The 24,190-nt window shown below is 46.0% G+C and overlaps 1 protein-coding gene across 1 annotated transcript in view; it reads left to right on the forward strand.

Moving 5' to 3' along the window:
• Positions 1-24,190, forward strand: part of SH2D4B (SH2 domain containing 4B) — an 826,204-nt gene that overhangs the window by 128,723 nt on the left and 673,291 nt on the right. The window lies entirely within an intron of this gene.

Raw genomic sequence — 24,190 nt, forward strand, 5'->3', positions numbered from 1 at the left:
GTGCAGCACTAATGGTGCACAAGGACAAGGTGGTTCTTTTCATTATGCTCCTTGCCCACGGTGAACTAAACACTTATAAAATGTGTCTCCTGATACCGATACACCGTCCCACAGGTGGTACTTTCCGTCGTGATGAGACGCAGCACAGCCGGCATTCATACCCCCATGCCGACGGGCACCGCCTCATCAGCGTTGCTTGAATCTATTACGGAGCACACGCTGTTATGTTAAACCTTGGCCATGCGCAGTTAGCGCTGCCCAGCTTCTAACATCATTTGGTGTCACGGTGACTGTGGCTGTGCGGCCGCGCTGCCAGCGATCACGCCACGCTCTGTCTTCTGATTTAGTCCCACTGCGGGGCTGGGATTCCGGGGCCTGCGCAGAGCATATCTTCGCCTCTCCCTACTCTACATCCGCCTTCTTCGGAGTGTGCAGCGTCACGGCCGTGGCATGTGAATTGGGATCCGCTAACGCCACACTGTCTGGAGAAGGCAGAGGAAGAAGAGGGAGAGGCGAAGATATGCACTGCACAGGCCCATGAATCACTGCACCACAGTGTGACAAAATCAGAAGACACAGCATGGCATGATCTCTGGCAGCGCGGGCGCACAGGCACAGGCACTATGAAATCAAATGATGGCAGAAGATGGGCAGCGGTAATTGTGCATGCCCAAGGTTAAACATTACAGCGTAGGCTCCGTGACAGATGCAAACAACGCTGAGGCGGCGGCGCTCGTCACCATGGAGGTATGAATGCCGGCTGTGATGCGTCTCATTGCAAAGGAAAGTCCCACCTACGGGACGGTGTCACGGTATGAGGGGACACATATTTAATAAGTGTTAAGTGCAGCATGTGCAAGAAGCATAACAAAAAGAGCCACCTGTTCCTTGTGCAGCATTACTGCTACACAAGGTGGCTCTTTAAGTTACAAACGTCTGGGGGAAGGGACAGGTTCCCTTTTATTTGCTGTTATTGTGCCAGCGTGGCTTGTGCTGGACACGTTGCAGGCTACACAGAAGGGGAACAGCTGGCGTTGCGGAATCCCACTGACACGTGAGCGAGTGTTTTTTTCTGTGTAGCCAACACTTCCAGGTGACAACTGACAGTGTTGAAACCCAGGGAATCAAAGAGGAGCAGAGTGTAGGCCGAAGCCTGCACTGGAGGCAGGAACATGTCTGTTATTGTGCCAGCGTGGCTTGTGCTGGACACGTTGCCGGCTACACAGCAGGGGAACAGCTGGCGTTGCGGAACCCCTTCTTGCTAGAGCCCAGGGACAGCAGGAGAAGCTGAGTGTAGGCCGAGGCCTACTTGGATCAAGTTGAAAGTGAACCTTTAACCCCCCAATGCGTTAGCAACTGAAAGAGCCAACTTGTGCAGCACTAATGGTGCACAAGGACAAGGTGGTTCTTTTAATTATGCTCCTTGCACACGGTGAGCTAAACACTTATAAAATGTGTACCCTGATAACGTGATACCGTCCCACAGGTGGTACTTTCCGTCGTGATGAGACGCAGCACAGCCGGCATTCACACTCCCATGGCGTCGGGCACTGCCTCATCAGCGTTGCTTGAGTCTGTTACGGAGCCCGCGCTGTTATGTTAAACCCTGGCCATGCGCAGTTAGCGCTGCCCGTCTTCTAACATCATTTGTTGTCATGCTAACTGTGCCTGTGCGGCCGCACCGCCCGAGAAACCGGCTTGCAGTTTCTTCTAATTTAGTCCCACTGCAGGGCTGGGATTCCTGGGCATGCACTGTGCATATCTTTGCCTCTCACTACTCTCCATCAGCCTTCTTCAGAGTGTGCGGCGTCACGGCCGTGGCATGTGAATTGGGATCAGCTGACGCCACACTGTCTGTAGAAGGTGGAGTGAGAAGAGGGAGAGGCGAAGATATGCACTGTGCATGCCCAGGAATCCCAGCCCCACAGTGTGACAAAATCAGAAGACACTGCGGGGCGTGATCTCTGGCAGCGCGCCTGCACAGGCACAGTCAGCATGACATCATAGATGGCAGAAGATGGGCTGCGCTAACTGTGCATGCCCAATGTTAAACATAACAGCGCAGGCTCCGGGACAGATGCAAACAACTCTGAGGAGGCGGCGCTCGGCACCATGGGGGTATGAATGCCGGCTGTGCTACGTCTCATAGCAAAGGAAAGTCCCACCTACGGGACGGTGTCACGGTATGAGGGGACACATATTTTATAAGTGTTAAGTGCAGCAAGAAGCAGAAGTAAAGGAGCCACCTGTTCCTTCTGCAGCATTTGTGCTACACAAGGTGGCTCTTTCAGTTACAGACGCCTGAGGGGGACAGGTTCCCTTTAATTGCGGTTGTAGTGCCAGCGTGGTGGTCGCTGGACACGTTGCCGGATACACAGCAGGGGATCAGCGGACGTTACTGAAACCCAATAACACTGGGTCATGTGTTGTCCGTGCAGCCGGCACTTCTGGGCAGCAACTGGCGGTGTTGGAGACCAGGGATTAAAGTTCAGGTGGTTGAAACATGAACACAGCTGGAGACCTGGATAGTGTTGGCAACCAATTATTTATTCGGTAAGAGGAGTGGCAAATTCCTGTGAGATCCAGGCCTTGTTCATTTTCAAAAAAGTAAGCCGGTCAATGTTATCGGATGATAGTCACATGCGACGGTCTGTTAGTACACCACCTGCAGCACTAAAGACGCGTTCCGATAATACACTGGCAGCAGGGCAAGCCAGCACCTCCAATGCATACTGGCTAAGCTCTGGCCATGTATCCAGCTTAGAGACACAAAACTTGAAGGGGGAAGAGCCGTCTGGAAGTACGCTGAGAGTGCAAGACATCTAGTCTGTCACCATCTGGTGGAAATGGGGCCTCCTGCTGACTGGATCCGTCACCGTCAGTGATGGTGTAGACATTTGTGGCGGGCACACAAAACTTTGCCACTGTTGGAACAGACTGGTCTTGGCTTGTGCTGGGCCACTGCTCCTGCTACCTCTTTGTGCAGAGATTCCTCCACTGCCTCTACCCACAGAGCTGCTTTGTAAAGCAGTAGCAGGCGCAGCACTTCTCTCGATTGGACTGGAGAAGATGATGGACTGCACCAGTGTGTCTTGGTACAGATGCATTATCCACTCCCGCTGCAACGGTGGTATGAGGGTTTGCAAATTGTCCCTGTAGCGTGGGTCGAGGAGGGTGTACACCCAATAATCAGCCGTGGTAAGAATGTGGGCGATGCGGCGGTCGTTTCTCAGGCACTGCAGCATGAAATCCACCATGTACTGCAGACAGACAACTGGCCAAGAAACGCTGCCCCCTGCTTGAGGCGTGATGTCTGCCTGCTCTGCATCACCCCACCCTCGCTCTAGATACTGACTACTGGAGATTTGCGTAACTCCCTCCTCTGGAAAGATGTCTCCCTCCTCCATTGACTCCTCCTCATCCTCCTCACCAAAGGTCCCCTGCCTATTCCTTTGTGAGGAACCACGTCGTGCAGACTTTCCAGAAGCCGATGGCATTTCTGACTCCTCATCCTCAACCTCTTCCACCACCTCATCCCTTAGCGCTTGCAGGGTTCTTTCAAGCAGGCAGATAAGGGGGACAGTCATGCTGACTAGTGCATCATCTGCACTCGCCATCCGTGTGGATTCATCAAAGGCTCACAAAACCTTGCAGATGTCCTTCATAGTGCCCACTCAGTGGTTGTGAAGTCAGAACGGCGCGCACTGCGACTTCTTTGCGCCTGATGCAGCTGGTTCTCCATTACTGCTGGCTGCTGCTCACACAACTGCTCCAACATATGTAATGTGGAATTCCACCTGGTGGGGAGGTCACATATGATGCGATGTTCCGGAAGACGGAATCGGCGCTGCAGAGTTGCAATGCACGATCTGGCCATGCTGGAACGCTGCAAGTGAGCACACTCAAGTTCCGGATAGTCAGAAAACTCTGCACAACCAAATTGAGCACATGTGCCAGACATGGGATGTGAGTGAGGTTGCCAAGGGCAAAAGCTGCCACCAGATTTCGGCCATTGTCACACACTACCATGCCTGTCTGGAGATTCGCTGGCGCAAACCACTTGTCGCTCTCAGAATTGATGGCATTACAGAGCTCCTGCGCTGTGTGGCTTCGATTCCCCAAAGAAATTAATTTAAGTACGGCCTGTTGACGTTTGGCCACATCTGTGCTCATATCGGTTGTAACAGGTAAGCGTTCACGAGTCAAGGTGGAGGTAGACCGTGACGGCTCCTGCAGCGATGATTCTGAGGAACTGGAGTATGAGGAGGAGTCAATGTGCACAGACTGGATTCCTGCAATCCTTGGCATTGGCAATACACGTACAGTGCCACTCGCCATGTCTGAACCCGGCTCCACAACATTGACCCAATGGGCAGTGAGGGAAAGGTATCGTCCCTGTCCATGGTGACTGGTCCACGCATCGGTGGTGAGGTGGACCTTGCTACTAACGGCATTTAGTAGTGCATGTTTGATGTTTGCCTCCACATGCAAGGCAGGGACGGCTTGCCTGCTGAAATAAAAGCTGCTGGGCACATTGTATTGTGGGACTGCCAATGCCATCAAGTTACGGAAGCTGTCAGTCTCCACCAGCCTGAATGAGAGCATTTCCAGTGACAGAAGTTTGGCAATGCCTGCATTCAGAACCTGTGCTCATGGGTGTTTAACCGAGAATGGCCACCTTTTCTCCCATACCTGTGCTACTGATGGATGTAGACTGGGCAAGGAGTGTGAGGATGACTGGGAACGTGGTGCTGTGAGTGGAATTACACTGGGTCTCTGGACAACAGTGCCAGAGGTTCTTCCATGGCGATCCTGTGAGGATGCCGAACCAGCAGTGTGTGAGCTGGAGGAAGAGGCAACAACATGAGCTGAAGAGGTGGTAGGTGCTGCTGGACGTTGGCCTAGGTCTTCAGTGTGTTTTTGTAACTCCACCGCGTGCTTGTTCCGCACATGTTTCCACATGTTTGAGGTATTGAGGTTGCTGACATTTTTACCTCGTTTGATTTTCTGACTACACAGCTTGCATTTGACAAAGCAAATGTCATCTGCAACTGTGTCAAAAAAGGACCGGGCAGTGCAAGTCTTGGGACCGCCCGCTTTCGATGTTGGAAGAGGCATGCTCCTAATGGGTGCCAAAGTGGAGGCTCCAGGCGCCACAGTCTTCCCCCTCCCTCTCCCAGCCGTTTGGGGAATCTCTTCCTCAGAGCTGCTCCCACCACCTTCCTGGTCCTCACGCCATGATGGGTCGAGGACCTCATCGTCTACGCTACCCTCTGCCACCAACTGCTTCTCCTGGGTAGTCTCGGACTCTCGGCAGCATGGTATGCACCAGAAACTGGCAACTGGGTCTCCTCATCTGATGCGTACTGAGAAGTGGTAACCGGAGGCACTGTCCCACCCGCCTATTCTGATTCAGAGAGACAAAGCTGTTGCACATCACTGCATACAGCCTCTTCTTCTGATTCTCGAATGCTGCTTGGCTGGCCTCCTGTTTCCAAACCAAGAGATTCAGAGAACAGAAGTAGAGATAGCTCCTGTCCTGGGCTCTCTGACTGCCTGGTCAATTTGGCAGGTGGTGAAAAGACAGATGGTTGCCCTTCAGTGCTCTGTGCCTGAGAGGATGTGGCACTAATTGAAGTCGATGCATTAGCTGCCATCCATCCGACAACGGCTTCAATTTGTTCGTCCCGCAGCAGCGGGTTACGGCGAGCTCTGACAAAGCTGCGCATGAAGGTCTGCGCCCTGCTGAAACTGGGGGATGGTGAGTCACCGGTGCCCACAGCTGGCGCAGAATCACCACGTCCTCTCCCTGCTCCACGCCCATGCCCACGTGCCTTACTCCCTGCCTTCTTCATCGTGATAGACTGAGTGATAAAGATAGGCAGAAAAGTACTAACGGCTTAGTGTGTTTATTCCTGAACAGCTGCTAACAGGTATAAGAAACACTTATTTTAGGGAGTGTGGACTAGACTTTATTATGCGGTTATGTGGCCTACACAACAGTAAAGTGGAGTGTTTGGTGTACTTTGGGTTTGATTTGTAGAACAGACACTACAGAGTGAGTACAGTACTCGCACACAGACCGTGCAGACAGCCGTGAACGGCGCTGCAAGGCAAAGGAAAGCTCCTCTATCTAATCCTATATAGTGTTTTTCCACAATCTAGTGTGATACTTATGGAAAGACACTGATAGGATATTATTGAAAAAAGGTGCAGCTGGCTGCACTAATTGCAATTTAGGACAATGGATTCAGCAGTATGAGGCAGTGACGCACTCTGAGCTGAACACAACCGGCTGTGGCTGCGGACAGACTACAGAGTGAGCTGCACTTACACAGACCGTTCAGACAGCTGTGAACGGCGTTGCAAGGCCAAACAAAGCTCCTCTATCTAATCCTATATAGTGATTTTCCACAATCTAGCAGGATACAGATGGAAAGCCACTAATATAGGATATATTTGAAAAAATGTGCAGCAGGCTGCACTAATTGCAAAAAAAGGACTATGGATTTAACAGTATGAGGCAGTGACGCACTCTGAGCTGAACACAACCGGCTATGGCTATGGACAGACAGCAGAGTGAGCTGCACCCACACATACCGTGCAGACAGCCGTGAACGGCGCTGCAAGGCCAAACAAAGCTCCTCTATCTAATCCTATATAGTGATTTTCCACAATCTAGCAGGATACAGATGGAAAGCCACTAATATAGGATATATGTGAAATAATGTGCAGCAGGCTGCACTAATTGCCAAAAAAAAAAAGGATTAAGCAGTATGAGGCAGTGACGCACCCTGAGCTGACCATCCGGCTATGGCTAAGAAATCAGACAGCAGAGTGAGCTGCACTCACACACACAGACCTTGCAGACAGCTGTGAACAGCGCTGCAAGGCAAAAGCAAGGTGAACACTAGTGTTGAGCGATACCGTCCGATACTTGAAAGTATCGGTATCGGATAGTATCGGCCGATACCCGAAAAATATCGGATATCGCCGATACCGATATCCGATACCAATACAAGTCAATGGGACATCAAGTATCGGAAGGTATTCTCATGGTTCCCAGGGTCTGAAGGAGAGGAAACTCTCCTTCAGGCCCTGGGATCCATAGGGAGGTGTAAAATAAAGAATAAAAATAAAAAATATTGATATATTTACCTCTCCGGCGGCCCCTGAACTCAGCGCGGGTAACCGGCAGGCTTCTTTGTTCAAAATCAGCGCTTTTAGGACCTGAGAAACACGTCCCGGCTTCTGATTGGTCGCGGGCCGCCCATGTGACCGCCATGCGACCAATCACAAGCCGCGACGTCACCGCAAGCTATTAGCGCGCTCATTTTTGAAAAATGAGCGCGTTAATGACTTTCAAAGACGTAGCGGCTTGTGATTGGTCACGGCGACGCGACCAATCACAAGCCGCGACGTCACCGCAAGCTATTAACGCGCTCATTTTTAAAAATGAGCGCGTTAATGGCTTTCAAAGACGTAGCGGGTTGTGATTGGTCGCGGCCGCGACCAATCACAAGCCGCGACGTCACCGCAAGCTATTGACGCGCTCATTTTTAAAAATGAGCGCGTTAATGGCTTTGAAAGACATAGCGGCTTGTGATTGGTCGCGTGGCCGCGACCAATCACAAGCCGCGACGTCACCGCAAGCTATTGACGCGCTCATTTTTAAAAATGAGCGCGTTAATGGCTTTGAAAGACATAGCGGCTTGTGATTGGTCGCGTGGCCGCGACCAATCACAAGCCGCGACGTCACCGCAAGCTATTAGCGTGCTCATTTTTGAAAAATGAGCGCGTTAATGACTTTCAAAGACGTAGCGGCTTGTGATTGGTCGCGGCCACGCGACCAATCACAAGCCGCTATGTCTTTCAAAGCCATTAACGCGCTCATTTTTAAAAATGAGCGCGTCAATAGCTTGCGGTGACGTCGCGGCTTGTGATTGGTCGCGGCTACGCGACCAATCACAAGCCGCTATGTCTTTCAAAGCCATTAACGCGCTCATTTTTAAAAATGAGCGCGTCAATAACTTGCGGTGACGTCGCGGCTTGTGATTGGTCGCGGCCGCGACCAATCACAACCCGCTATGTCTTTGAAAGCCATTAACGCGCTCATTTTTAAAAATGAGCGCGTTAATAGCTTGCGGTGACGTCGCGGCTTGTGATTGGTCGCGTGGCCGCGACCAATCACAAGCCGCAACATCTTTGAAAGTCATTAACGCGCTCATTTTTCAAAAATGAGCGCGCTAATAGCTTGCGGTGACGTCGCGGCTTGTGATTGGTCGCGTGGCGGTCACATGGGCGGCCCGCGACCAATCAGAAGCCGGGACGTGTTTCTCAGGTCCTAAAAGCGCTGATTTTGAACAACGAAGCCTGCCGGTTACCCGCGGACTCACCAGGGGCCGCCGGAGAGGTAAATATATCAATATTTTTTATTTTAATTCTTTATTTTACACATCTCTATGTATCCGATACCGATACCCGATACCACAAAAGTATCGGATCTCGGTATCGGAATTCCGATACCGCAAGTATCGGCCGATACCCGATACTTGCGGTATCGGAATGCTCAACACTAGTGAACACACATCGATTGCTAATTTAGCCTGGATTAAGCACAATTAAGCAAATCGCAATCTGTAAACTGGCCCTCAGTCAGAACACAGCGTCCTGTCCCTAACTGAATTCACAGCAGAGTGAGCGCAAAATGGCGGCGGCGACTTTTAAAGGGCGTCGTGACATCATTTCAGCAGCCAATCACAGCCATGCCAGTAGTTACATGCCCACCATGCAGAACAGGATGTGCCCACACTTCAAATCATTCCTCATTGGCTGATTCATAAAAACCCGGGAGTTTGCATGATGGGAATTTCCGATTCCGGTTTTCGATACACTGAAAGTATCGGAACTCGGTATCGGAATTCCGATACCGCGAATATCGGCCGATACCCGATACTTGCGGTATCAGAATGCTCAACACTAGTCACTCACAATGTGACATAGAAAATGTTCATTAAACGTCACTGAACTATGTCAAACATTGTGGCTGACAGAAAATGTTCATTAAACGTAACTGAACTATAACTCAATGTGACTGACAGAAAGTGTAGCTGGGCAATATACTACGTGTCTGTGCTGTATACTACATGGCTCTGTGCTGTATAATATGTCGCTGTGCAATATACTACGTAGCTGGGCAATATACTACGTGACTGGGCAATATACTACATGGCTGTGCAATATACTGCGTAGCTGGACAATATACTACGTGTCTGGGCAATATACTACGTGGCTGGGCAATATACTACGTAGCTGGGCAATATACTACGTGACTGGGCAAAATACTACATGGCTGTGCTATATACTACGTGGCTGGGAAATATACTACATGAATGGGCAATATATTACGTGGCTGTGCTATATACTACGAGGCTGGGCAATATACTATGTGGTTCTGTGCTGTATACTACGTGACTGGGCAATATACTATGTGACTGGGCAATATACTACGTGACTGGGCAATATACTACGTGACTGGGCAATATACTACGTGGCTGGGCAATATACTACGTGGCTGGGCAATATACTACGTGGCTGGGCAATATACTACATAGCTGGGCAATATATTACGTGGCTGGGCAATATACTACATAGCTGGGAAATATACTACTGGGCAATATACTATGTGACTGGGCAATATAATATGTGACTGGGCAATATACTACGTGGCTGGGCAATATACTGCGTATCTGGGCAATATACTACGTAGCTGAGCAACATACTACGTCAGGGGTGTCAAACTGCATTCCTCAAGGGCTGCAAACAGGTCATGTTTTCAGGATTTCCTTGTACTGCACAGGTGGTAATTTAATCACCTACACACATCATGATTACAGCACCTTGTGCAATGCTAAGGAAATCTTGAAAACATGCATGGTTTGCGGCCCTCGAGGAATGCAGTTTGACACCCCTGTACTACGTGACTGGGCAATATACTACATGGCTGTGCTATATACTACGTGGCTGGGCAATATACTACGTGGCTGGGCAATATACTACATGACTGGGCAATATATTACGTGGCTGTGCTATATACTACGTGGCTGGGCAATATACTACGTGGCTTGGCAATATACTACGTTTTTCTGTGCTGTATACTACGTGACTGGGCAATATACTATGTGACTGGGCAATATACTATGTGACTGGGCAATATACTACGTGACTGGGCAATATACTACATGACTGGGCAATATACTACGTGGCTGGGCAATATACTATGTGGGCTGTGCAATATACTACGTGGCTGGGCAATATACTACGTGGACATGCATATTCTAGAATACCCGATGTGTTAGAATCGGGCCACCATCTAGTATTTATATATATATATACTCACATATAGAGTTGAAACCAGAAGCTTATATGCGCTATATAAAAGACACGTATGCATGTTTTTCTTCATATCTGACATGAATTCAGAATAAACATTTCCCATTTTACTTCAATCAGGATTACAGTAATTATTAATATTTGCCAAATGCCAAAATAACGAGAGAGAATGTTTTGAGGAATTTTTATTACATACTGCAAAGTCAAAAATTTACGTACGTTCCAATAGTATTTGGTCCCATTGCCTTTAAAGTTAAAGGGAACCTGTCACCTGAATTTGGCGGGACCAGTTTTGGGTCATATGGGCGGAGTTTTCAGGTGTTTGATTCACCCTTTCCTTACCCGCTGGCTGCATTGCATACCCTACTGGATTGAAGTTCATTCTCTGTCCTCCGTAGTACACGCCTGCACAAAGCAAGATTACCTTGCGCAGGCATGTACTACGGAGGACAGAGAATTAACTTCAATCCAATATTTCAGCCAGCATGCAGCCAGCGGGTAAGGAAAGGGTGAATCAAACACCTGAAAACTCCGCCCATATGACCCAAAACTGGTCCCGCCAAATTCAGGTGACAGGTTCCCTTTAATCACTTGGGTCAAACGTTTAAGATATCCTTCCACAAGATTCTCACAATGGTTAGTCGGAATTTGGGCCCATTACTCCTGACAAAACTGGTGTAACTGATCCAGGTTTGTAGGTCGCCTTGCTCGCACAGGCCTTTTCAGCTTTGCTCATAAATTTTCAATAGGACTGAGATCAAGGCTTTATGATGGCCTCTCCAAAACATTGACTTTGCCATCCTTAAGCCAATTTGTTACCATTTTGGCAGTGTGCTTCGGGTGATTTTCCATTTGGAAGGCCCATTACTGCCCAAGCTTTAAATTCCTGGCTGATGTCTTGAGATGTTGCTTCAGTTTTGCCAAATAATCTTCTTTTCTAATGATGCCATCAATTTTGTGAAGTGCACCAGTTCCTCCTGCAGCAAATGAACCCCACAAAATGATGCTGCCACCCCCATTTTTCACTGCAGGGATGGTGTTCTTAAGGTACCGTCACACTAAGCGATGCTGCAGCAATACCGACAACGATGTCGATCGCTGCAGCGTCGCTGTGTGGTCGCTGGAGAGCTGTCACACAGACAGCTCTCCAGCGACCAACGATCCCGAGGTCCCCGGTAACCAGGGTAAACATCGGGTTACTAAGCGCAGGGCCGCGCTTAGTAACCCGATGTTTACCCTGGTTACCAGCGTAAACGTTAAAAAAACAAACACTACATACTTATCTTCAGCTGTCTGTCCTCCGGCGCTGTGCTTTCCTCTGCACTGTCAGCGCCGGTCAGCTGGAAAGCAGAGCGGTGATGTCACCGCTGTGCTTTCCGGCTGGCTGGCGCTGACACAGGATGCAGGAGGAGTACAGAGAAGCACAGCGCCGGGGACAGACAGCTGAAGGTAAGTATGTACTGTTTGTTTTTTTAACGTTTACGCTGGTAACCAGGGTAAACATCGGGTTACTAAGTGCGGCCCTGCGCTTAGTAACCCGATGTTTACCCTGGTTACCAGTGAAGACATCGCTGGATCGGTGTCACACACGCCGATCCAGCGATGTCAGCGGGAAATCCAGCGACGAAATAAAGTTCTGGACTTTCCTAAGCAACCAACGATCTCCCAGCAGGGGCCTGATCGTTGGTCGCTGTCACACATAACGATTTCCTTAACGATATCGTTGCTATGTCACAAAAAGCAACGATATCGTTAACGATATCGTTATGTGTGACGGTACCTTTAGGCTTCCAAGCTTCTCTCTTTTCCTCCAAATGTAATGATGGTCAATATTCTAAAAAAGTTCAATTTTAGTTTCATCAGACCACAGGACATGTCTCCAAAACTTAAGGTCTTTGATCCTGTGTGCATTTGCAAACATTAATCTGGATTTTTTTTTTCTCTTGGAGTAATGGCTTCTTCCTGGTAGAGTGGCTTCTCAGCCCATTTTGATACAGTACTTAATTCACTGTGGATAATGACACAATCTTAAGGTACCTTCACACTAAACGATATCGCTAGCGATCCGTGACGTTGCAGCGTCCTCGCTAGCGATATCGTTTAGTTTGACACGCAGCAGCGATCAGAATCCTGCTGTGATGTCGTTGGTCGGGGCTAGAGGGCCAGAACTTTCTTTGGTCGCTGGCTCTCCCGCTGACATCGCTGAATCGGCGTGTGTGACACCGATTCAGCGATGTCTTCGCTGGTAACCAGGGTAAACATCGGGTTACTAAGCGCAGGGCCGCGCTTAGTAACCCGATGTTTACCCTGGATACCATCCTAAAAGTAAAAAAAACAAACGCTTCATACTTACCTTCGGCTGTCTGTCCCCGGCGCTCTGCTTCTCTGCTCTGGCTGTGAGCACAGCGGCCGGAAAGCAGAGCGGTGACAGCTCTCCAGCGACCAAACAGCGACGCTGCAGCGATCCGGATCGTTGTCTGGATCGCTGCAGCGTCGTTTAGTGTGAAGGTACCTTTACCAGCTTCTGCCATTATCTTCACAAGGTCTTTTGCTTTTGTCCTTGGGTTGATATGCACATGTCGGACCAAAGTACGATCATCTCTGGGACACACAACCAGTCTTCTTCCTGAGCGATGTGATGGCTAGACATTCCCATCTTGTTTGTACTTGCGTATAATCGTTTGTACAGATGAACGAGGCACCTTCAGTTATTTTGAAATTATACCCAAGGATGAGCCAGACATGTGCAAGTCCACAATTCTTTTCCTGATATCTTGGCTGATTTCTTGAGACTTTCCCATGAAGATTCATAAAGAAGCAGTGTAACTCAGGTGTGTATTACAATACATCCACAGGTGTGTATCTAATCAACTCAGATGTTGCAAAAACAAACAAACAGAAGCCTCCAGACACATGCCATCATCATATGGGCAGTCCATATTTTTTTAAAGGCATAGTAGTCTTAGTATATGCAAACTTTTGACTTTGCTGGAAGTAATAAAAATGCCTTAAAACATTTTCTATCTCTCATTAATCTGGTATTTGGCAAATATGAATAATTATGGTAATCCCAATTGACCTAAAACAGGAAAGGTTTACTCTGATTTGATGTCAGATATTGAGAAACACATGCATATGTGTCCTTTTACATAGTGTATGTAAACTTCTAGTTTCAACTGCATGTGTGTGTATATATATATATATATATATATATATATATATATATATACCACATTATCCGGCGTATAAGACGACTTTTTGACCCCTAAAAATTGTCCCAAAAGTCTAAGGTCATCTTATACGCCGGGTACGGTGTGTGCAGGGAGCAATCCTGGATGTCGGTGTGTGGTTCCCAGGGTCTGGAAGAGAGAAGACTCTTCTTCAGGCCCTGGGATCCATATTCATGTAAAAAATAAAGAATACAAATAAAAAACATGGATATACTCACCCTCGGACGGCCCCTGGCTCACAGCGCTGCTAGCGTCTCCCTCCGTTCCTGAGAATGCAGTGAGTGAAGGACCTTCGATGACGTCGCGGTCTTATACCCCCATATAAGATGACCCCCGTCTTATACGACGGGCATATGCCAAATTCCATATTTTAGATGGAAAAGTTGGGGGTCGTCTTATATGCCCAGTCATCTTATACACCAGAAAATACGGTATATATATATATATATATATATATATATATATAATGCTATTTAACTCATTCTACGCGCGTCATTACTTTTGTTGAAGTATTAGCTGAAAACATTTTTTACTGTGCAAACATTTCTCTGTAAACAATGCCATAGCTGTAGACTGTGTAGTCTTTCTTTAAACTGCCTTGTTGGACACTATTGAAAACTTTGACCGTGACTTGCTACATAAAGTTGGCTTTGGCTTTGGCTGAAGGCTGGAGATGGCAAATATGTGCCAACTGAATCCAGTGTTTGCCCTTGACTTTTTTAATGGTCATAGCATAAGCATGTCTTAAGGGAAACTGTTTTAATTTTAAAGTAAACTGAAGAGTAAAGTCGCTTGGTAATACTATAACTCTGGCATTGAATACCTTTGTTCCTTTAACCCCTTCATGACCCAGCCTATTTTGACCTTAAAGACCTTGCCGTTTTTTGCAATTCTGACCAGTGTCCCTTTATGAGGTAATAACTCAGGAACGCTTCAATGGATCCTAGCGGTTCTGAGATTGTTTTTTCGTGACATATTGGGCTTCATGTTAGTGGTAAATTTAGGTCAATAAATTCTGTGTTTAATTGTGATAAAAACGGAAATTTGGCGAAAATTTTGAAAATTTCGCAATTTTCACATTTTGAATTTTTATTCTGTTAAACCAGAGAGATATGTGACACAAAATAGTTAACAAATAACATTTCCCACACGTCTACTTTACATCAGCACAATTTTGGAAACAAAATTTTTTTTTGCTAGGAAGTTATAAGGGTTAAAATTTGACCAGCGATTTCTCATTTTTACAACGAAATTTACAAAACCATTTTTTTTAGGGACCACCTCACATTTGAAGTCAGTTTGAGGGGTCTATATGGCTGAAAATACCCAAAAGTGACACCATTCTAAAAACTGCACCCCTCAAGGTGCACAAAACCACATTCAAGAAGTTTATTAACCCTTCAGGTGCTTCACAGCAGCAGAAGCAACATGGAAGGAAAAAATTAACATTTAACTTTTTAGTCACAAAAATGATATTTCAGCAACAATTTTTTTATTTTCCCAATGGTAAAAGGAGAAACTGAACAACGAAAGTTGTTGTCCAATTTGTCCTGAGTACGCTGATACCTCATTTGTGGGGGTAAACCACTGTTTGGGCGCACGGCAGGGCTTGGAAGGGAAGGAGCGCCATTTGACTTTTTGAATGAAAAATTGGCTGCACTCTTTAGCGGACACCATGTCACGTTTGGAGAGCCCCCGTGTGCCTAAAAATTGGAGCTCCCCCACAAGTTACCCCATTTTGGAAACTAGACGCCCCAAGGAACTTATCTAGATGCATAGTGAGCCCTTTAAACCCCCAGGTGCTTCACAAATTGATCTGTAAAAATGAAAAAGTACTTTTTTTTCACAAAAAAATTATTTTCGCCTCAATTTTTTCATTTTCAGATGGACAAAAGGATAAAATGGATCCTAAAATTTGTTGGGCAATTTCTCCTGAGTGCACCTATACCTCACATGTGGGGGTAAACCACTGTTTGGGCACATGGTAAGGCTCGGAAGGGAAGGAGCGCCATTTGACTTTTTGAATGAAAAATTATCTCCATCGTTAGCGGACACCATGTCACGTTTGGAGAGCCCCCGTGTGCCTAAAAATTGGAGCTCCCCCACAAGTGACCCCATTTTGGAAACTAGACGCCCCAAGGAACTTATCTAGATGCATAGTGAGCCCTTTAAACCCCCAGGTGCTTCACAAATTGATCTGTAAAAATGAAAAAGTACTTTTTTTTCACAAAAAATTTCTTTTCGCCTCAATTTTTTTATTTTCACATGGGCAATAGGATAAAATGGATCCTAAAGTTTGTTGAGCAATTTCTCCCGAGTACGCCGATACCTCATATGTGGGGGTAAACCACTGTTTGGGCACACGGCAGGGCTCGGAAGGGAAGGCGCGCCTTTTGACTTTTTGAATGGAAAATTAGCTCCAATTGTTAGCGGACACCATGTCGCATTTGGAGAGCCCCTGTGTGCCTATGCATTGAAGCTCCCCCACAAGTGACCCCATTTTGGAAACTAGACCCCCCAAGGAACTTATCTAGATGCATACTGAGTACTTTAAACCCCCAGGTGCTTCACAGAAGTTTATGATGCAGAGCCATGAAAATAAAAAATAATTTTTCTTTTCTCAAAAATGATTTTTTAGCCTGGAATTTCCTATTTTGCCAATGGTAATAGGAGAAATTGGACCACAAATGTTGTTGTCCAGTTTGTCCTGAGTACGCAGATACCCCATATGTGGGGGTAAACCACTGTTTGGGCGCACGGCAGGGCTCAGAAGGGAAGGCACGCCATTTGGCTTTTTAAATGGAAAATTAGCTCCAATCATTAGCGGACACCATGTCGCGTTTGGAGAGCCCCTATGTGCCTAAACATTGGAGATCCCCCACAAATGACCCCATTTTGGATACTAGACCCCCAAAGGAACTAATCTAGATGTGTGGTGAGCACTTTGAACCCTCAAGTGCTTCACAGAAGTTTATAACGCAGAGCCATGAAAATAAAATAAAAAATTTCTTTTCTCAAAAATGATTTTTTAGCCCGCAATTTTTTATTTTCCCAAGGGTAACAGGAGAAATTTGACCCCAAAAGTTGTTGTCCAGTTTCTCCTGAGTACGCTGATACCCCATATGTGGGGGTAAACCACTGTTTAGGCACATGCTGGGGCTCGGAAGTGAAGTAGTGACGTTTTGAAATGCAGACTTTGATGGAATGCTCTGCGGGCGTCACGTTGCGTTTGCAGAGCCCCTGATGTGGCTAAACAGTAGAAACCCCCCACAAGTGACCCCATTTTGGAAACTAGACCCCGAAAGGAACTTATCTAGATGTGAGGTGAGCACTTTGAACCCCCAAGTGCTTCACAGAAGTTCATAACACAGAGCAGTGAATATAATAAATACGTTTTATTTCCTCAAAAATAATTTTTTAGCCCAGAATTTTTTAATTTTCCCAAAGGTAACAGGAGAAATTTGACCCCAATATTTGTTGTCCAGTTTCTCCTGAGTACGGTGATACCCCACATGTGGGGGTAAACTACTATTTGGGCACTTGCCGGGGCTCGGAAGTGAAGTAGTGACGTTTTGAAATACAGACTTTGATGGAATGCTCTACGGGCGTCACGTTGCGTTTGCAGAGCCCCTGATGTGACTATACAGTAGAAACCCCCCACAAGTCACCCCATTTCGGAAACTAGACCCCGAAATGAAATTATCTAGATATGTGGTGAGCACTTTCAACCCCCAAGTGCTTCACAGAAGTTTATAACGCAGAGCCGTGAATATAATAAATACGTTTTCTCTCCTCAAAAATAATTTTTTAGCCCAGAATTTTTTATTTTCCCAAGGGTTACAGGAGAAATTGGACCACAAAAGTTGTTGTCCAGTTTCTCCTGAGTACGCCGATACCCCTTGTGTGGGGGTAAACCACTGTTTGGGCACACGTCGGGGCTCAGAAGGGAAGTAGTGACTTTTGAAATGCAGACTTTGATGGAATGGTCTGCGGGCGTCACGTTGCGTTTGCAGAGCCCCTGGTGTGCCTAAACAGTAGAAACCCCCCACAAGTGACCCCATTTTGGAAACTAGACCCCCAAAGGAACTTATCTGGATATGTGGTGAGCACTTTCAACCCCCAAGTGCTTTACAGAAGCTTATAACGCAGAGCCGTGAAAATAATAAATACGTTTTCTTTCCTCAAAAATAATTTTTAGCCCAGAATTTTTTATTTTCCCAAGGGTTACAGGAGAAATTGGACCACAAAAGTTGTTGTCCAGTTTCTCCTGAGTACGGCGATACCCCATGTGTGGGGGTAAACCACTGTTTGGGCGCACGTCGGGGCTCAGAAGGGAAGTAGTGACTTTTGAAATGCAGACTTTGATGGAATTGTCTGCGGACGTCACGTTGCGTTTGCAGAGCCCCTGGTGTGCCTAAACAGTAGAAACCCCCCACAAGTGACCCCATTTTGGAAACTAGACCCCCCAAGGAACTTATCTAGATATGTGTTGAGCACTTTGAACCCCCAAGTGCTTCACAGACGTTTACAACGCAGAGCCGTGAAAATAAAAAATCATTTTTCTTTCCTTAAAAATTATGTTTTAGCAAGCAATTTTTTATTTTCTCAAGGGTAACAGGAGAAATTGGACCCCAGTAATTGTTGCGCAGTTTGTCCTGAGTATGCTGGTACCCCATATGTGGGGGTAAACCACTGTTTGGGCACACGTCGGGGCTCGGAAGTGAGGGAGCACCATTTGACTTTTTGAATACAAGATTGGCTGGAATCAATGGTGGCGCCATGTTGCGTTTGGAGACCCCCTGATGTGCCTAAACAGTGGAAACCCCTCAATTCTAACTCCAACACACCCCTAAACCATATCCCAACTGTAGCCGTAACCCTAATCACAACCCTAACCCCAACACACCCCTAACCACAACCCTAATTCCAACCCAACCCTAACCCTAAGGCTATGTGCCAACGTTGCGGATTCGTATGAGATTTTTCAGCACCATTTTTGAAAAATTCGTGGGTAAAAGGCACTGCGTTTTACCTGCGGATTTACCGCGGATTGCCAGTGTTTTTTGTGCGGATTTCACCTGTGGATTCCTATTGAGGAACAGGTGTAAAACGCTGCGGAATCCGCACAAAGAATTGACATGCTGCGGAAAATACAACACAGCGTTTCCGCGTGGTATTTTCCGCACCATGGGCACAGCGGATTTGGTTTTCCATATGTTTACATGGTACTGTAAACCTGATGGAACACTGCTGCGGATCCGCAGCGGCCAATCCGCTGTGAATCCTCAGCCAAATCCGCACCGTGTGCACATAGTCTAATTCTAAAGGTATGTGCACACGCTGCGGAAAACGCTGCGGATCCGCAGCAGTTTCCCATGAGTTTACAATTCAATGTAAACCTATGGGAAACAAAAATCGCTGTACACATGCTGCAGAAAAACAGCACGGAAACGCAGCGGTTTACATTCTGCAGCATGTCTCTTCTTTCTGCGGATTCCGCAGCGGTTTTACAACTGCTCCAATAGAAAATCGCAGTTGTAAAACTGCAGTGAAATGCGCAGAAAAACCGCGGTAAATCCACAGCGGTTTAGCACTGCGGATTTATCAAATCCTCTGCGGAAAAATCCGCAGAGGACCAGAATATGTGTGCACATCCCGAACCCTAACCCTACCCCTAACCCTAACCCTAACCCTACCCCTAACCCTAACCCTACCCCTACCCCTAACCCTACCCCTAACCCTACCCCTAACCCTACCCCTAACCCTAACCCTACCCCTAACCCTAACCCTAACCCTACCCCTAACCCTACCCCTAACCCTAACCCTAGTTCTTTCTCCAACCTTAGTGAAAAAAAAAAAATTCTTTATTTTTTTTATTGTCCCTACCTATGGGTGACAAAGGGGGGGGGGTCATTTACTATTTTTTTATTTTGATCACTGAGATAGGTTATATCTCAGTGATCAAAATTCACTCTGGAACGAATCTGCCGGCTGGCAGATTCGGCGGGCGCACTGCACATGCGCCCGCCATTTTGGAAGATGGCGGCGCCCAGGAAAGAAGACGGACACCGGCAGGCTCGGTAAGTATAAGGGGGGGGGAGATCAGGGCACGGGGGGGCGTCGGAGCACGGGGGGGGGGCGTCGGAGCACGGAGGGAGGCGTCGGAGCACGGGGTGGGGGGCGTCGGAGCACGGATGAGGATCGGTGTGCGGGTGGATTGGAGCACGGGGTGGGGGATCGCTGTGCAGGGGGGGGTGATCGGAGCACGGGGGGGGATCGCTGTGCGGGGGGGGTGATCGGAGTGCGGGGGGTTTGACTGGAGCACGGGGGGAGCGGACAGGAGGACGGTGGAGCGGAGCACAGGACGGAGGGGAGCGCTGCACAGATCGGGGGGCTGGGGGGGCGATCGGTGGGGTGGGGTGGGGGCACATCAGTGTTTCCAGCCATGGCCGATGATATTGCAGCATCGGCCATGGCTGGATTGTAATATTTCACCAGTTTTTTAGGTGAAATATTACAAATCGCTCTGATTGGCAGTTTCACTTTCAACAGCCAATAAGAGCGATCGTAGCCACGGGGGGGTGAACCCCTGGGCTAAACTACCACTCCCCCTGTCCCTGCAGGCCGGGCGAAATGGGAGTTAACCCTTTCACCCGATCTGCAGGGACGCGATCTTTCTGTGACACAGCATATGCGTCACAGGTCGGATTGGCACCGACTTTCATGACGCATACACTGTGTCACAGGTCGGGAAGGGGTTAAATGATCCATTGAGGATTTCATAGTCAATGAGCCTTGATGTCATGTGATTTACAGCCATTCTGGTTCTATTGCAAAGACCGCTTGTCAAATTAAGGTATTTTAATAGCATGACTACTGCACCAACTTTCAAATTTAGTCTATGAAGAGGCATACCACCTGGAGTTAAGCTGTTGAAGAACTCCATTGGATAGTTTGCTGCTTTCTCAGCATTTGCAGTTTCTTGTTGAATAAGTTCAATCATGGTGTAGCATTTCAATTCAGACTGAATTTATCCAAGAACATTTTCATTCACTTCAACTGAATGTTTTCTTCTTGGAGTTAGAATTGCACGGTTTGCAATACTTTCATTTTCTGGTTGGATGACTTGAGGAAACACATCATCAACAATACATCCATTTTCAATGCACACAGAACATTTCAGATTTCAAAGATACCCTCCTCTAGTCCTTGTTATTGAAGTTTTCCATCTCCAAGCCTTAAAAACCATTGGGAAAAGCCTTAATGTTCTTGAGGGACCTTGTCCTCCTTGGTATGCATGTTTCCACGGTGGCGCAGTGGTTAGCACAGCAGCCTTGCAGCGCTGTTGTCCTGGGTTCTAATCCCACCCAGGACAACATCTGCAAAGAGTTTGTATGTTCTCTCCGTGTTTCCGTGAGTTTCCTCCCACACTCCAAAGACATACTGATAGGGAATTTAGATTGTGAGCCCCATTGGGGACAGTGAGGATAATGTGTGCAAACTGTAAAGCGCTGCGGAATATGTTAGCGCTATATAAAAATAAAGATATTATTATATATTATTATTTCCATTTTGAGGATTTCAATATTCCTCCAACAATTATAGGGATTATTATCTCCAAATTATTTCAGTTCTGCTGCAATGTGGTACAACAGGAAGAATTTGTCGAAAATCTCCACCAAAAAGAAAGATCGCTCCTCTGAACATTTTTTTGGAGGTAACTTTGAATCTTCAGCCATGAGTTTTTTGTACAATGTCAACTGCATTTACACCATAAGCTGGAGTCACAGATTATGAGTTTAGCGTTTTTCAACTAATTGGCAGTATTGCTGCTAGGAAAAATATTGCAAGTAGACATTTCATTAATTGGAAAAGACAGGTTACATTGTGTGAAATTCAGCCTTCCTCTAGCAAAGTAGCTGCAATGCCTGTAATGAACATGGCAAGACTAATTTGCCTGTGTTACGAACGTAATGCATGATTGTATTTATACAGTAATATCTTTCCACATCCACCAAGTCCATCAATGATAACTGGACATTTTGGCATGTTGGAGTTTTCAATTGCTTTATTGATTTTAGTCAAAAGCCTTTTCGTTGTACTGGGTTTAATATTTGAAATTTCTCCTCAAATAAAGCGTTTTCCGCAAAGGGTCATAATAGTTGGTAGAATAGATTGGCTCATCGTACCTGCCAACAGGAAGTTGTACGCCAAAATGATTTAACGATTTTCCATGTGTTGGTAACACAGACTCAATTTCATGTAACGTCATGTAGAGTGAATTTTCTACATGAGAGAAATGCCTGTTACAGTCTTCCATAACAATTTTATTGTGCCTTTAAAACAATGCTGCTGCATTAGACAGCTCACACATGATGCAAAACAAATGCAAATAATTGCCTAAGATGTAATGGCATTTGAAAAGTGGCAGCTTCTGTTAGGTAAGTGTTCCATTCAGAGTCATTATCAGTTTACCATCTTGCAATACATGCTTCCTGGAAAGTATAAAAATGGTTTCTTTAGTTCTGAGATCCTCAAAAGATGTTGCTCCTCTAATAGTGAGAAGGAGAATTTGCAGAAATTGTTTTTCTCTGTTTAGTGGACTAACGGTAAACACTCTTGCCAATTTTGGTTTTATGACCTTTGCCACGTGGTCTACATGTAACATTTTTATCATCCCATGTGTAACGTTCAGGGATTTCAATGTATATATATATATATTGTTGGGCTTCCTGATTCTCTTTAAATCAAGCAAGAAGTTAAGACTTTGAGTCTTTCTGCTGCACAGCTTCAGCTTCTTTACCTGGTATAAAGCATATTGTATGCTTGTCCACAAGGTGATGATTTCATCTTTCCACATGGTGCATTTATATTCCTGTGTCTCCAGCATGCTTCAGGTGCACTTACATATCAAGCTTCCAAGTAATTTTTTACTTCATCCCATTCAATTGTGGCTTCTCGTTGTGTAGAGACAGTAGCAAATTGGATATTTGCATAATCATGACCTTTGTAAACGTATTTGAGCAAACATTTTACACTTTTTAAGGAACTGCAAATCTCTAAGTTTATGTATCGGCATTGTATTTTAGAAAGTTAAAGTTTGTAAGGTGCAATCCATCTATTATCAAACCTGTTTCCACCAAGTTCAACCAATTGGTCATCATCCCGCTGTTGGTATTTAGGGTATCCATTTACATTGCTTAGTTTCAGAATGGAAATCCTTGGGAAAGCTTTTGGTACAGTTCCCATTATCAATACATGGAACATTTGAATTCAGTAGACCTCAGGACCATGTATCATGCAATGTCTTTGTTTAGGACCTCTGCACAAACAATTTTGCTATTCTTTCTTTCTCTCAGGCTTTGTATTCCAGATTCATAAATACTAATATACTGTATGTCTCTGAGAGTTTTTTGGAACTCAGCCACATACACCATACCATTACCATGTCCAAATCTGAGGTATCTGGGTAAGTATCCAAGTAGCAATTTTAGTTTCATGTTAAATACTTGTGCTACTAAATCAGGTCTGTCGAATGGTTACTTACTGGGAAGAAAGTTTTCCTTACTTTCCATCCATTTTGGATTACACGTGACTGTTATAAATAGGTCAGGTTTGCCATATTTCCTGACCATTGCCATGGCATCTAGGTAGGTAGGTTTTCTTGGAAAGCTGAGGGCATTATTAGCAGGTTCCCTTTACTTTAACTTGGCAGACTGCACTACTATTATGGATTAGAACATCTTTGTCATATAACTATGAACTGGCATGCATATATCTGTATATATATCTCATATCTTTGACCATTGTTAATCATTTAAAAATCTTTATGCATTTAAAATTATTTTACTTACTTTTACTTGCACTGCTCTGTTTCCAATGTTCTGGATATTGTCATCCTCTATGCTCTATTGGTTAACCAAATATCTTTTATATATACAGTATGTATTAAAAAAAATAATATTTTTTTCACAGTAAAACCTGCTCTTTCTTTTATGTATAAATCCCTTTAATTTAATGTTGCATGGACCTTCGCTTTGTACCACCAGGCAAGAGATAGGTAGTGTTATGAAGTGCAGAGAAAACGCTACATTTGGTTATATACAGTGTGTATTTGTGTGTGTGTGTGTATACAGTACAGACCAAAAGTTTGGACACACCTTCTCATTTAAAGATTTTTCTGTAAAAATCTTCAAGAAGTAGTCACCGGGAATGGTTTTCACTTCACAGGTGTGCCCTGTCAGGTTTAATAAGTGGGATTTCTTGCCTTATAAATGGGGTTGGGACCATCAGTTGTGTTTTGCAGAAGTCTGGTGGATACTGAATAGACTGTTGGAATTTGTATTATGGCAAGAAAAAAGCAGCTAAGTAAAGAAAAATGAGTGGCCATCATTAATTTAAGAAATGAAGGTCAGTCAGTCTGAAAAATTGGGAAAACTTTGAAAGTGTCCAAAAGTGCAGTGGCAAAAACCATCAAGCGCTACAAAGAAAATGGCTCACATGAGGACCGCTCCAGGAAAGGAAGACCAAGAGTCACCTCTGCTTCTGAGGATAAGTTTATCCGAGTC

This window comes from Ranitomeya imitator, chromosome 2 (genome assembly GCF_032444005.1).
Source record: "Ranitomeya imitator isolate aRanImi1 chromosome 2, aRanImi1.pri, whole genome shotgun sequence".
Lineage (NCBI taxonomy): Eukaryota > Metazoa > Chordata > Amphibia > Anura > Dendrobatidae > Ranitomeya > Ranitomeya imitator.